Raw genomic sequence first — 15,304 nt, 5'->3', positions numbered from 1 at the left:
ACTTCTCTATCAATGATACCGTTCAAAAATATGTATTTAACATCCATTTGGGAAAGCTTAAAACCACAATGGGTAGCATATGCAAGAAGAAGCCTTATAGCTTCCATTCGGGCCATTGGTGCAAAGGATTCATCAAAATCTATTCCTTCCTCTTGATCATATTCTTGAGCTACCAATCTTGCTTTGTTTGTTGCTACGCTTCCGTCTTCGCTCAATTTGTTCGTAAAATCCACTTGGTGCCCGTCACCTTCTTCCCAATTGGATCGGGTACAAGAGTCAAACTTGATTCTTCTCAAATTGATGCAACTCTTCCTCCATGGCTTTGACCTAAGAAGGATCACCAAGAGCTTCATTTACATTTTGGAGTTTAATTTGAGAATGAAAAGCTATATTATTTTCTTCCGTGGCTCTTCTAGAGGATGATCTTGTGTTAGCACCTTGTGAGGGATCTTTTATGATGAACTCTTGTGGATAGTTCTTTAAAAATCTTCACTCATGAGGTCTTTGGGATTTTAGAATTGAGGTGGTTCATTGGTGCTGGTATTCTCAGGAATTTCAACAGTTGCAGGAGATAAAATGAGATTGTCTCCCACAGAATCGTCTGCAGTAGCTAATTCAGGATCAGGTTGCCCAAATTCACTTTTTTCTTAATTTTGGACTTCCCTTTTGTTGTCTTCCACTTGATTTCCTGCATTACAGTCTTCCAGAATACTTGGAGTGGAAATAGAATCACAAAAGGAAACATGTATGGATTCCTCAATAACTCTAGCATCTTTAAGATATACTCTATAGGCCTTGTTTATTGTAGAGTAACTAACAAAAATACCTTCATAAGCCTTTGGATTAAATTTTCCTAAATTATCTTTAGTATTTAAAACAAAGCATTTACATCCAAAAAAATGAAAGTATTTCATATTTGGTGGGGTTCCTTTCCACAACTCATAAGGAGTTTTCTTAAAACATTTTCTAATGATTGTTCTATTCAAGATGTAGCATGCCGTATTCACGGCTTCAACCCACAGAAACTTCGGAACTTAAATTTCACAAAACATGGCCCTAGCCATTTCTTAAAGACTTCTTTTTCTTCTCTCCACAACACCATTTTGTTGGGGTGTTCTTCGGCAAGAGAAGTTATGTGAAATTCCAAGTTCATCATAAAATGATTCAAAAAATTGATTTTCAAATTTTTTTACCATGATCACTTCTAATAGAAGCAATATTCAAATCTTTCTCGTTTTGAATTCATTTGCTAAAAACTTTGAAGGCTGAAAATACACCATTTTTATGTGTAAGAAAAATAATCCAACCAAATCTAATATAATCATCCACAATCACTAAGCCATAGTGTATACCACCTAGACTTTGAGTTCTAGTTGGACCAAAGAGATCAATATGTAGCAATTCAAGAAGTCTTTTAGTAGAAATGTCTTTCTTAGGTTTAAAAACACTCCTAGTTTGTTTTCTTATTTGACAAGCATCACAAGTGATATCTTTGTCAAACTTGATTTTAGGAAGACCTGTCACTAATTTCCTTCTTACTAGCTTGTTAATTTGATACATGCTAGCATGGCCAAGTCTTTTATGCCACAACCATTTTTTAGAATCTTTAAAATGAAAGCAAGCTACATTTTGTCTCTTAAGTTCATATAATGTGAGGTCATATACATTATCACATTGTTTTGCAACAAACAACACTTCATCATATTTTTTACAACAAGGCATTCTAATCTTTGAAAATTACCTAATAACCAAGATCACATAATTGGCTAATTCTCAAAAGATTGTGTATCAATCTATCAACTAAGAAAACATTTTCAATGAAAGTAGAAAGATTTTTACCCACTTTTCCAATTGCAATAATTTTTTCTTTACCATCATCACCGAAGGTTACAAATCCTCCATCATACTTATTGAGTTTGACAAAGAAGGTTGACTTCCGGTCATGCGCCTAGAACATCCACTATCTAAGTACCACATATATTTCTTCCTCTTGGATGCTAGGAAAATCTGCAAAAATTCTTAAGTGACTTTAGGTATCCAAATCAATTTGGATCCTTTGAAGTTAATCCATCTTGGTTTTCCAAGAGTATTGAAGTCATAAACAACTTTGTTTGTTTTATTTCCACTATTCTTTTGACAATAAAGCATTGTGATGAAGGATGACTGAACGAACGGATTTTCTGCTAGTAAAGAATTTTACAGATAAAATCTCGATGTAAGTATAGTTTCTAAACCAACAGAGAATCCTTTTGTACAAAAGTTTGGTTGTCACAAGTAACAAATCCCTAATAAAATTGATAACCGAAGTATTTAAACATCGGATCGTCTCTCAAGGAATTGCAAGGAAGTATGATTTATTATTAGTTATGGAAAAGTATAATTTTTGGGATTTTTGAAATAGGGAACAAGAAAATAAATTGGCAAGAAAGTAAATTAATTATCATGAAAACCATTGCAAGGTATGAGAATTGGAAATCCCATCCTAGTTATCCTTATCAATTGTGATGAGAATTGTTTATTGCTCCCACTTAGTTAACCCTTACTAAATAAAGAAAAGTCAAGTGGACCAATTAATGGGATTCCTCAAGTCCTTGTCAACTCCTATAGAAAAACTAGCTTTAGAGGGATCCAAATTAATCAGCAAATTCTAATTTTCAATCAACAATGAGTTTGATGACTCAAGTGTCACCAATTACTCAACCAAAGCAAAGGGAGAAGAAATCCAAATTAAATTGAAAGCATCAATAACATAAATAAAAGAAAGCGATCTTAAATCTGAAATACCTCAAATTATATTAAATAGAAAATCAAATTAAACATGAGAATTCATAAACCAAATTGTAAGATAAAGTAATCAATAAAGGGAAATAGATAAACTAGAAGGCTGGAATAAATAAAAGTAGAAGAAAAACTAAATTAAAAGAACATTGAACCTGGAATTGAGAAGAAGCAACCCTAAAATTAAGAAAAATTCTAAATCCTAAATCCTAAAACCTAGAGAGAGGAGAGAGCCTCTCTCTCTAGAAAACTACATCTAAAACCTAAAATTATGAATAATCAGTTGTTTTTATGAATGAATGCATTCTCCCACTTTATAGCCTCTAATCTGTATTTTTTGGACCGAAAACTGGGTCAAAAACAGCCCAGAAATCGCCCCCAGTAATTTCTGATACGTTCAGCACGCGGCAAAGTCATGCGTACGCATCGTCCACGCGTACGCGTGGATTGAATTTTCTCCAGGTCACTCATGCGCGTGATCCACGCGTGCGCAGGTCGCCTATCTTCGAGGCAGCTATATGAAATTATATATCCTTGCGAAGTCCCGGATGTTAGCTTTCCAACGCAACTAGAACCGCCTCATTTGGACCTCTGTAGCTCAAGTTATGGTCGATTTAGTACCAAGAGGTCAGGTTGGACAGCTTTAGCAGTTCCTTCAGTTTCTTGTATTCCTTCTACTTTTGCATGCTTCCTTTCCATCCTCTAAGCCATTCCTGCCCTATAATCTTTGAAAACACTTAACACACATATCAAGGTATCGAATGGTAATAAGAGAGGATTAAAATTAGCAATTTAAAGGCCCAGGAATCATGTTTTCAATCATAACACAAAATCAGGAAGGAAAACGTAAAACATGCGAATTGTATGAATAAGTGAGAATAATGGATAAAATCCACTAGATTAAGCACAGGATAAATCCTAAAAATGGGGTTTATCAATGACCATGTTTGTTGCAATTTGAACAATGATTTCTATTTGCATAATATTAAAAAGGATTAAAGGTTTTGATTTTTTTGGTTTCTAAAGTAGATGCACCCGTTTTGATGAAACGATTTTCAGCATCTGCATCGTTTTTTGCAACATAGCCCAGTCCAAAATTTTTTGACAAAGATCTGGTTTTTGAGGTTGATGCATTTGAGTCAAAAGATGGTTATCCAAAAACAGCATCAGTTTTAGCGAAGTAACCCATATGAAATTTTTTAAATAAAGGTCTTTGATTAGCAAGTAATTTGTCTAAGTTGTTAGAACTATGTGCAAATTTAGCTAAATCATTATTTAAACCTTTAATCATTTCATTTAATCTTTTATTTTCTACAATGAGTTCTTGCGATGTGTCAACCAAGTGCTTTCGTTTAAAGTTTTAATTTTCAGGTTTTAGAAATAAGTTTTCTTCAACAAGATTAATGGCACTTTTGGTTTCCTTCACCTTTTTTTTTCAATAAATCATTTTCAACTTTCAAAGGTTAATTTCAGAATTGCATTTATGGTATTTATTCAGCAATTTCTCAAAATGATTGGTGAGGTCATCAATAATAACATGTAAATCTTCAATGGATAAGTCAAAGTAGTTTACCTCATCTAATTGATCATGACCAGCCATGAGGCAGACTTGTGCTTCAAATTCAGACTCTTTCTCATCGTCAGAATCATTCTCTAGATCCTCCCAAGAGGCCATAAGGACTTTCTTCTTTTCTTTCTTCATCCTATCCTCTTTCTTGAGCTTAGGGCAGTCAATCTTATAGTGACCAGCCTTCTTGCAGTGGTGACAAATAACATTGCTCGGATCCCTCTTTTTCTCCTTTGAACTCGAACCACTGTTCTTGTATTTGCTCTTCATTGGCCTTCTCAATCTTCTAGCAAAAAATACAAATATATCATATGAAAAACTGTCATTTGACTCATCCTTCAATGATTCAATTTTGGATTTTAGGGCCACTCCTTTTCCCTTTGTATCTGGGCTGGTGTGTGGTTTCATATGCAAGGAGTTTTCTCTCAACTAATCATATGTTATTGGACTCAGATTATTGCTCTCGGCTACCACAATTGCTTTTGTTTCCCACTGTTTTATAAGGCTTCTAAGAACTTTCCTCATAAGTGTTTGTTCAGTGTAGGTCATTTCCATTGCATCCAAGCTATTTATGATGATTGAGAATCTCTCAAAAACCTCATTAATAGTTTCTCCATCCTTCACAAAAAACATCTCATATTCTTTTTGCAGCATATCTATCCTTGTTTCTTTGACTTATTTGGTGCCTTCATGAGTGATTTATAGTTTATCCCAAATCTTTTTTGTCGTCTTGCATCTAGATACCTTTCGATACTCCTCGAAGCTGATAGCATAGTGTATCTATACCACCTTATCACCCTAAGCCTTATCTATAGTCGTAAAGCAAAGGGCGACAAAGCACTATGATAGTTCTAAATATCATACAATAATATCTATAATCAAGGAATATAATACACTAGAAGCCCAATGAAGGAATAAAAGCTTAGAGACACAGAAAACAGAGATACAAAAGTGTAAAGTGTTCACACACGATAACTAAATACGTAGGCATAGGAGTTAAACAGAATACATAGAGTAAATAAGATACACACACACACACACACAAAAAGAGGACTAATCATAACCTACGGAGTTAGGTCGGCTAGCCAAAATATAAAATACAACAGAGTTTTGATTTTTTAAATAGCTGACATCCCATCTCTCAAGTTTTCAAGTAAAAATCCTCTAAGGCAACATAATATACAAAAGTGAGAGACTACAAAAGTAAACCAAAAGAAAAGCTGAGTCATCCTCCGCTATGTCACCATCCGCAAACTCACCGAGGTGGGTTGCGATCTGCATCTGAAAAATAACAACAACATATGGTATGAGAACCGAAGGTTCTCAGTATGGTAATAATGCCCAATAGATAAGATATAAGGTTCCGAGAAGCCAAAAGCAATCCTAGAACTTCACATCAATGGAAAACATTCAAGCTTAATGAAATATATAAAATAAACCATAAACACGGTCATCTAACTTAAGGAATTTCTATTCTAACAATCATCGCTGTCCCACAGCCTTCGCTAACCTACTTTCCATGCGATCCCATCAGCACCGCCTACTAATCCTCCTCAAACCCAGAAAAACACAAATAATGCAAGCAAGTAAAGCATAATTAATATGCATGTATAACAGGTAGATCGAGTAGCAATTAGGCATATTATTCAATTAGGCATAACTCAAGTAATCAAAGCAAACAAGCATGTAGAAAATGCATATGATGAATGTCTATCCTATTTTGGCTTGTGATATCACTTGTCAGTTCAAAGTTGCCAACCCCACCCATCCTGTCGGATGTATCCTTTCTTCCACGTCCCTGAGATATAGTGCCGGGCTTACTATGTGCACCCCTGGGATATAGTGCCCGTCTTACTTTTGTGCACAACCCTGGGATATAGTGTCTGTCTCACTCTCTCCACCCAGGGATATAGTGCTCGGCTTACTCCTATGCGCTCCCTGGGATATAGTGCCCGACTCACTCTTATGGCAAGAAAGGTTATGCAACTGGGATACTACCTCAACCCTCACATCTGAATGTAGGCGGTAGTCCACAACCATAGCCCCTACGTCGGCAAACGGGATTAAACCACCATCCTTGCTAGAAGCATAGCAACTTATCAATCAATGCATATCATACTATCATCATTCAGTGATCACTGCCCACACTCAATAAGTTCATCACCCTCAAACTTTCATCAGTCATCATCATCTATCTCATCTCAATTCATTCTTAACTCTCGAGTTCTCAGCATTCCAAGGATATAGTGTCCTGCTCACTATCAAGTTCTCATCTTAATCATCCTCGATTCTTAGGTTCTTTCAAGTTCATAAACCACGTATGTAAGATATTTTTCAAGTTCCTTCAATTCTCAGTTCCTCATCAACCCCGCAAATGAACTTATGCTAATCTTATCCACAATATTTTCAAAACCTAATCACCGGCTATAAACTCATCATCTAAAATACTTATTTTTGTTCACCCAATATGTTCTCACTCGTCCCAAAGCCTAATCATTAGCTAAGTGATCGTAAACAATCACTAAAGAGGTTTAGAAGACTAGAGGAGTGCTTAAAAACACAAAAATTACATTTTCAGCAAAATAGGGGTCATGCGTAAGCATGCACAGTCCCATGTACGCATGGGTGTCATTTTGACAAAGTCGTGTATGCGTGACTTGTCCACGTACGCGAGAGTTCAAAACAGAAAAGGGTTGCCGTGTACTGATGCGTGAGCATCTTTCCTATCTTTTCCTAGTGAATTTGCATGTAATTTATTAAGTTTAATCAAGAATTAATTATATTTTAGCCACTATGGATGCTATTTTGAGTTTTGTGCAATACTGTTTATTTTAGGTAGCATTTGGCTGGATTTGATGGAGTTTCTGCAGCATAAGAAGCAAAGGAGATGGCAGCGATGAGCGATGCGTACGCGTGACTGACGCGTGCGTGTGATTTGGAGCTTTCCATGGCGATGCGTGCGCGTGACTGATGCGTACACGTGATTTGAAGATTTGCACAGCGACGCGTGCGCGTGACCGACACGTCAGTGCAACTCGCGAAGAAGACCATCGACGCGTACGCGTGACTGACACGTACGCGTGATATGCGCCACGTGTAGAAAACGCTGGAGGTAATTTCTAGGCCGTTTTTGACCCAGTTTTCAGCCCAAAAAGCACAGATCAGAGGCTGCCAAGTATCTTCTCCATATTTTTCCCAAAGTATTTACTTGCCTTTCTTCAATATTCTTTATATTATTTAATGTGTTTTATATTTCATCTCAATGCCATTTTCTGTTTGTCTAACTAAGCCTAGCAAACACTATTGTTGCTTTATCCATCAATCCTCGTGGGATCGACCCTTACTCACGTAAGGTATTACTTGGTACGATCCGGTGCACTTGCCGGTTAGTCTGTGGTTATAAAATACCGCACCAAGTTTTTGGCGCCGTTGCCGGGGATTGACTGTGATTAACAACTATTAGTTGTTTGATTGCTTAGATTAGGCGTTTTGATTTTAATTAGTTTTATTTTATTTTTATTATTTTTTATTTTTTATTTTTGTTTAATTCCCGTAAAATTTTTTTTATTTCCTTTCTTTGTTCTTTCGTTAGCACCCCTTCCCCTGTTTCGTTTTCTTTCTGTTTTTTATTATTTAATAAATATAAAATAAAAAAATAAAAAAATAAAAAAATAAAAAAATAAAAAAAATTATATTTACAATAGCACTAATATTTTTTTTTAATTTCTGAAATTAAGTTTGGTGTTGCCTAGTTAGTTTTATTTTAATTTTTCTTATTTTAATTTTTAGAATTCTGTTCTGTCTTCTTTGCTTTTCTGTTTACCACATGGTGCATTTAATTCTGTTTGATGTGCTGTGCTAAGGAAAAATAATGGAGAGAGATCACATGGGTTACTACTCCCATCCAAGTAGTAATTCATATGATTGTGGATGGAGAAACTACCCGAATTTTGGTTGGCAAAGTCAAAACCAAAGAAACTTCAATGCTCCATGTTCCAACTATCAAGAACCACCATCTCATATTCATATCAAGAACCACCATCGTCATATCCATACCAAGAACCACCATATTTCTATCCATACCAAGAACCATCATCTTTCTACCCATATCAAGAGCCACTATCTCCCTATTCATACCAAGAACCATCCTCTTTTTACACTTATCAAGAAGCATCACCTCCTCCTTATTCATCTCAAATACCAACATATCTTGAGCTTCTCATGAAAGAATTCTTACATGATATAAAGACAAGTGTCAAAAATGTAGAGAAGCATGTGCAGTCGATTATCAAACCACAGGAGGAGGAGCAAGCAAATTCCTTCCCAAGAGATATAATACAAGATTCTATAGAAGAAAGTGAGGAAATAAATCAAAGGAGTTCATACTCCAGTGAACTAGAGAACTTTCCATCCTCATACATGGAAGAAGAGGAAGATGCAAAAACAAATGAGAAAGATGCACCCATAAAGGAGGAAGATGCACAACCTCCCATGCCCTTGGTAAGCAATGAAGAAGAGATTGAATTCGAAGACAGCTACCAAGAGGAAGAGGTTGAAATTGATGAAGCTTGCAAAGAAGTGGAAGAATTCAAAAAAGAACATAAGGGAATGGAGCTTGCAAGACCTCTCCCAAAGCCATCACCATCCAATACAACATTCAAGTGGGTAAAATTCCAATCCTTAACCTTTACGTTCTCACTTGAATATGGGCTACTGGAGACGAATGGTCAACTTAGAGCCTTTTGTGGCATTAAGAGTAAGAGGAAGACGGTTAGTGGTGAGAGTTGTCAAGCAAGGTTCAATATGGTTGCATGCTCCAAAGTGAAGTGCAAGGATTGGTGTAGAGCTCAATTAAATGGGTCTAGAAGATTGTTTCGATGTCTCTATGAGAATTTAGATTGCTTGCCACCTGGTGAGAACAATGGTGATCCACAAGAAGACGGGTGTAAAAGCAAGGTTTGGGACCCTGGAATTCATTCTCACAATCAACACTCTTGGGGCCTTGTCACTTGCTTCAACTTGCTCGAAGGCGTTATGCGCCTAGTTTGGAATCCCGCTGGCCATTGGAATTACAAACATTGGTGGAGATTCTTGGATCAGTACAAGCACAAATCACCATGACAAGGAGCTCACTACATGTCCAACTTAAGGACTTTAACTAAAAGTGCTAGGTGGGAGACAACCCACCGTGGTATGATCATTCCTTTTCATTCTTAGCTTTATTTTATTTTATTTTTATTAGTGGTAGTTTTCTTACTTATTTGATTTATATTGAGTTTTTACTGTTTTACTGATCATGCAGCTATTTTATCACAGGAATCGAACACCTCAGGCTATATTTAAAAAAAAAAGAGAGCACACGATGCGCAAGCATCGTTGACGCGTACGCGTCATATGGGTGTGCGTGAAAAAAATAAAAGTGAACAGAGAGTTGCGCGGGAGTGGCACAGGAAGTGTGCCTGGCGCACAAATTGGCTCACGTGTACACGTCCATGAAGCATTTGCGTCATTTGCGACTTTGGCACTCCACGCGTACGCGTCAAGCACGCGCACGCGTGGATGAGTAAAATCGGGGTAAAAGGTGTTTGGCCAGAGAGTTATGCTGGTGTGGGGCTGGAACTATGCTGGGCGCACAAGTCCCACCATGCGGATGCGTCCCTGACGCGCTCGCGTCGTTTTCCCATCCTGGCCATCCACGCAAACGCGTCCCTGACGCGTACGCTTCACTTGAAATTCATGCGGTCCACACGTACGCGTCGCATGCAACGCCCAATTAAATCACCTCAGCGCTTGATTTCAAATCATTCACCCCCCCCAAAAATCCTAATTCTATCTTGTTCTTTTATCCTTATATTCTTCTTTCCTCTTACTATTTGTTTTTATTTTCAGTTCTTCCTTGCTTGAGGACAAGCAAATCTTTAAGTTTGGTGTTGACGCTTCGCTTAAGGGTTTTCTGTTTATTTTTATGGCACTAAGCGAAGTGAATCATCTTTACAAAGGAGCACAACCTGAAGAATAAAACGATCGCTCGGATAACTAAGGTGGTTGAGTTCCTTTCATTTTTTTATTCCTTCCCGTTTTTATTATGTTATATTCCGGTTTCCTGCTACTTCGTTTTATTTATTGCATGATCCTTTATTAGTAGATTCATAGGTTCTAGTTTAATTTTCTGTTAAGTGCTTTAAATTCTAAAAGATGTCTCATGTATTACCCACTGAGCTTGACATCAAAAAGAAAGAAGAACAAATGTAGTGCATGAGAATTTGAGTTTAATTTTTAGAGTAGTCTCATTTATTCAAATATGGTGGTATTTTCTGTGACTCTGAATGCATGACATGAACAGTGCATATTTTTTATAGTGAAGTTTATGAATGTTAAAATTGTTGGCTCTTGAAAGAATGATGAAAAAAAAAGAGAAATGTTATTGATAATCTGAAGAATCATAAAATTGATTCTTGAAGCAAGAAAAAGCAGTGAAAAACACGAAGCTTGCAAAAAAAATAAATATAAAAAAATAATAAATAAAAAGCAAGCAGAAAAAGCTAATAACTCTTTAAACAAAAAGGCAAAGGGTAAAAAGGATCCAAGGCTTTGAGCATTAATGGATAGGAGGGCCCAAAGGAATAAAATCCTGGCCTAAGCGGCTAAATCAAGCTGTCCCTAACCATGTGCTTGTGGCGTGAAGGTGTCAAGTGAAAAGCTTGAGACTGAGCAGTTAAAGTCGTGGTCCAAAGCAAAAAGAGTGTGCTTAAGAACTCTGGGCACCTCTAACTGGGGACTCTAGCAAAGCTGAGTCACAATCTAAAAAGGTTCACCCAGTTATGTGTCTATGGCATTTATGTATCCGGTGGTAATACTGGAAAACAAAATGCTTAGGGTCACGGCCAAGACTCATAAAGTAGCTGTGTTCAAGAATCAACATACTGAACAAGGAGAATCAATAACACTATCTGAATTCTGAGTTCCTATGGATGCCAATCATTCTGAACTTCAAAGGATCAAGTGAGATGCCAAAACTATTTAAGATTGCAGTTGTAAACCCCACTATAAGAAAAGACATGAGCTTAATCGAACTCTCACTCTCATGCGAATTCACATCCTAAGCCTATATTAGTTTTGGTTGCTTGAGGACAAGCAACAATTCAAGTTTGCTGTTGTGATGCGTGAGCATCTTTCCTATCTTTTCCTAGTGAATTTGCATGTAATTTATTGAGTTTAATCAAGAATTAATTATATTTTAGCCACTATGGATGCTATTTTGAGTTTTGTGCAATACTGTTTATTTTAGGTAGCATTCGGCTGGATTTGATGGAGTTTCTGCAGCATAAGAAGCAAAGGAGATGGCAGCGAGGAGCGACGTGTACGCGTGACTGACGCGTGCGCGTGATTTGGAGCTTTCCATGGCGACGCGTGCGCGTGACTGACGCGTACGCGTGATTTGAAGATTTGCATGGCGACGCGTGCGCGTGACCGACGCGTCCGCGCGACTCGCGAAGAAGACCATCGACGCATACACGTGACTAACGCGTACTCATGATATGCGCCACGTGCAGAAAACGTTGGGGCGATTTCTAAGCCGTTTTTGACCCAATTTTCAGCCCAAAAAGCACAGATCAGAGGCTGCAGAGTGAAGGAATCAAGTGGTCCCCATCCATCAATTGAAGACTTACGGATTGCTATAATTAATTCTAATTTAAATTCAAATTTGATTTTTAAATAGAAAAAGATATTATTTTAATTTTAAATTTTTTTTATTAATTATGATTAGTTATAAAAAGGGGATTCCATTAGGGAATTCTGGGGGGATTCAGATCCATCAAATTGGAACTCAGTACAATTTACCTCAATCCTTATTTTCTCTTTTCCATGAGCAACTAAACCTCCACTGTTAAGGTTAGGAGCTCTATTTATTTGTATGGATTGATTTTATTGCTTTTTCTATTTTAATTTATGCATGGATTTATAATTTAAGAATTGTTTTCGCTCTTCATCTTATGAATTTGGGTGGAACGGAAGTATGACCCTCTTTCTATTTGAGTTCTTGTATAACTTGGAAAAGCTCTTTACTTGAACAATAGCTTGAAAACATGTTCTCCTAAATTTTAATTATCTGGATTTAATGGGATACGTGACATATAATCCTTTTATTTTTGGGTAATTAGAATTTTTGTGGCATATAAACTGGAATTTGATCATGTAGCTTCTAATTGGAATTAATTGACCAAGGAATTGGCAGTTAACGAATTTTAGAGGAGACTAGAAAGGTCTAAGGAATTAGGGTCTAGTCACATATAGTTTGCCATAAATTAAATCCTACATAATTAAAATAGTTAGTAAGAAAAGCTAATCCAAAAAAATAGATAACTCTAAAGCCTTAACTATCTTCTCCATATTTTTCCCAAAGTATTTACTTGCCTTCAATATTCTTTATATTATTTAATGTCTTTTATATTGCGTCTCAATACCATTTTCTGTTTGTCTAACTAATCCTATCAAACACTATTGTTGCTTAATCCATCAATCCTCGTGGGATCGACCCTTACTCACGTAAGGTATTACTTGGTACGACCCGGTGCACTTGCCGGTTAGTCTGTGGTTATAAAATACCGCACCATGTACTCATGCCAATGGCCGCGTATGTGGGAGTGTAAAAATGATAATCTCACGTACGCATGCCAAAGTCACATACGCAAGAGTGTTTGTGATGAGCGGATATTTTATACACTTTTTAGTACTATTTTCTTATTGTTTTTGGTTATGTTTTGTTAAGTTTTATCAAGTTTTAGTAGGTTTTAGTGCGAAAATCACTTTTTGGATGCTACTTTGAGTTTTTGTATTTTTCCTATGTTTTTAGGTGATTTTTGGGTGATTCTAGCAAGTTTTAGAAAAGTCTGATTCAAAGACAGAGAAAGGACTGCAGATGCTATCAGATTCTGACCTCTGTACATTCGAACAAGCATTTCTAGAGCTACAAAGGTCCAAATGATGCGCTCTTAATGGCATTGGAAATCTAACTTCCAGGGTTATCCAGAAATATATAATAGTTGGTACTTATCTTTGGAAATGATAGCCCAAAACGGGCGTTGAACGCCCTATTGACCCCCTGCCTTGCGTTTGGACACCCCAAGAGGACCAAGATGGCATTTGGATGCCCAAAATGGAGCAAGCTTGGCATACAACGCCCCAAGAGGAGTCTCAGCACATGAATTTACCCCAAACTCAGCCCAAACACTCATCAAGTGGGCCCAAGAAGTAGATTTTTGCACCTCTAAGTCTAGTCTATCATATTTTTGTATTCTTTTCATTATTAGAATAGTATAAATAGAGCAAAGATCACCCTTGCTAGAGATGTTTGGCTTATTCAAACCTTTCACTACTATTTTCTATAAGCTATGAGCAACTAAACCTCCTAAGTTAGGGTTAGGAGCTCTGCTGATTCTCATGGATTAATAATATTACTGTTTCTATTTCAATATGTCTGATTCTATTCTCTTATGCGTTCTCGTTCTTCAATCTTAATGAATTGGGGGTGAACTGTGACATTCATCCTTGTTCTACATGGGTTCCGTGCGAGTCCTGACTCGGATAGCATTGAACTAAAGCTAGAGAATACATTGCGGATTTCAAGAGAGTACTTGGGCAACTTTGGATACGTGACATATAATTCTGTTGACCGTGGGTTATTGAGGTTTCTGTGGTGCTAAGGCTAGAGTAAAAAAAGCAGCATTCTCTGATCCGAAAGATCCGACTTTGTCTGCGGTATTTTGAGTAGGGTCGTGAAGAGGAGTGGATTGCTTAGAGCTTCATCTTCGGCTATAGTGAGAAGCCATGAGTTAACTTGATGAGAGGACATGAGTTGCTCGAATATGGTGGATTGCTATGGTTTAGAAGAGATTAACTTGAAGAGAGTACATGAGTTAGTCACTTACGGCTGTCATTGAATGAATCATTTGTTATTGAAGTAGACAGTAAGAAAAGTTTGTCTGGAAGGAATAAGCATCTCTGAAATTATTATCATTATTTTATTTACATCAATCGGGTACTTCTTTCTTTTACTATTCGTTTATGCTTTCAACAAACAACCATCTTTTCTAATTGCCTGACTAAGATTTACAAGGTAGCCATTGCTTACTCAATCCGACAATCTTCGTGGGATTCGACCCTCACTCACCTGAGGTATTACTTGGACGACCTGGTGCACTTGCCGGTTCAGTTGTGCGGAGTTAAATTTCGCGCACCAGTTTGGCCGTGGAAAATGCTCGTGTACGCATGCCTTATTTCGCGTACGCATACCACCCAATTTTAAGAAAAAAACTGTTTTGCTGTAGAATTCAGTTTTTCACACCAATCTTCAAACATGCATAACTTTTTCTTTTGTTAAAAATCACTTTTCATCTGTTCTTCAAACGGCATAAACCTCTCGGACCCAACTTTAATTTAACTCAAGTTTAATCAAAATTGAGTGTCTGGAGTCCAAGTTATGGCTCGTTGAAGTTGGTTAAAAACAAGGTTTTACCAAAACTTTCAAAATCTTCTAGATTTCAAAACACTCAAATCAAAACCAATTCAACCCCAACCAAAATCAATATCAAAACGTTAATCCTCAATTACATTTCAATCCTTCCAACACCTAAATAATTCCACCTTCCCATCCATTCAACCTTTTATACTCATAACTCATCATCAAAACTCATAATCATCATCACATTATCATCACCCTCAATATTCATCATCAATCATAATCAACATCAAGACTCATCATATTATCATCATAATCATACTCCAACACATGCAACTCATTCATTCTTCATCATAATTCATATACCTCACATATCCAAGACTCCATATTATCATCATCATACACACATCATCGAACATAACAATTCACATACAATTAATCATATACTCAATCTTTCAATCCTATCTTAAAGGGCACTAGCCTAAGTTGCTCACAACATT

At 36.8% G+C, this 15,304-nt stretch overlaps 1 pseudogene; it reads right to left on the bottom strand.

Moving 5' to 3' along the window:
- Positions 1 to 4,234: 4,234 nt before the first annotated feature.
- The window catches only part of LOC148571758 (uncharacterized), a 30,879-nt pseudogene continuing 19,809 nt past the window's right edge, over positions 4,235 to 15,304 (bottom strand).

The sequence above is a fragment of the Arachis ipaensis genome, chromosome B3 (genome assembly GCF_059453495.1).
Source record: "Arachis ipaensis isolate K30076 ecotype BB chromosome B3, ASM5945349v1, whole genome shotgun sequence".
In the NCBI taxonomy this organism is placed as follows: Eukaryota; Viridiplantae; Streptophyta; class Magnoliopsida; order Fabales; family Fabaceae; genus Arachis; species Arachis ipaensis.
This window is presented reverse-complemented; position numbering and strand designations above follow the sequence as displayed.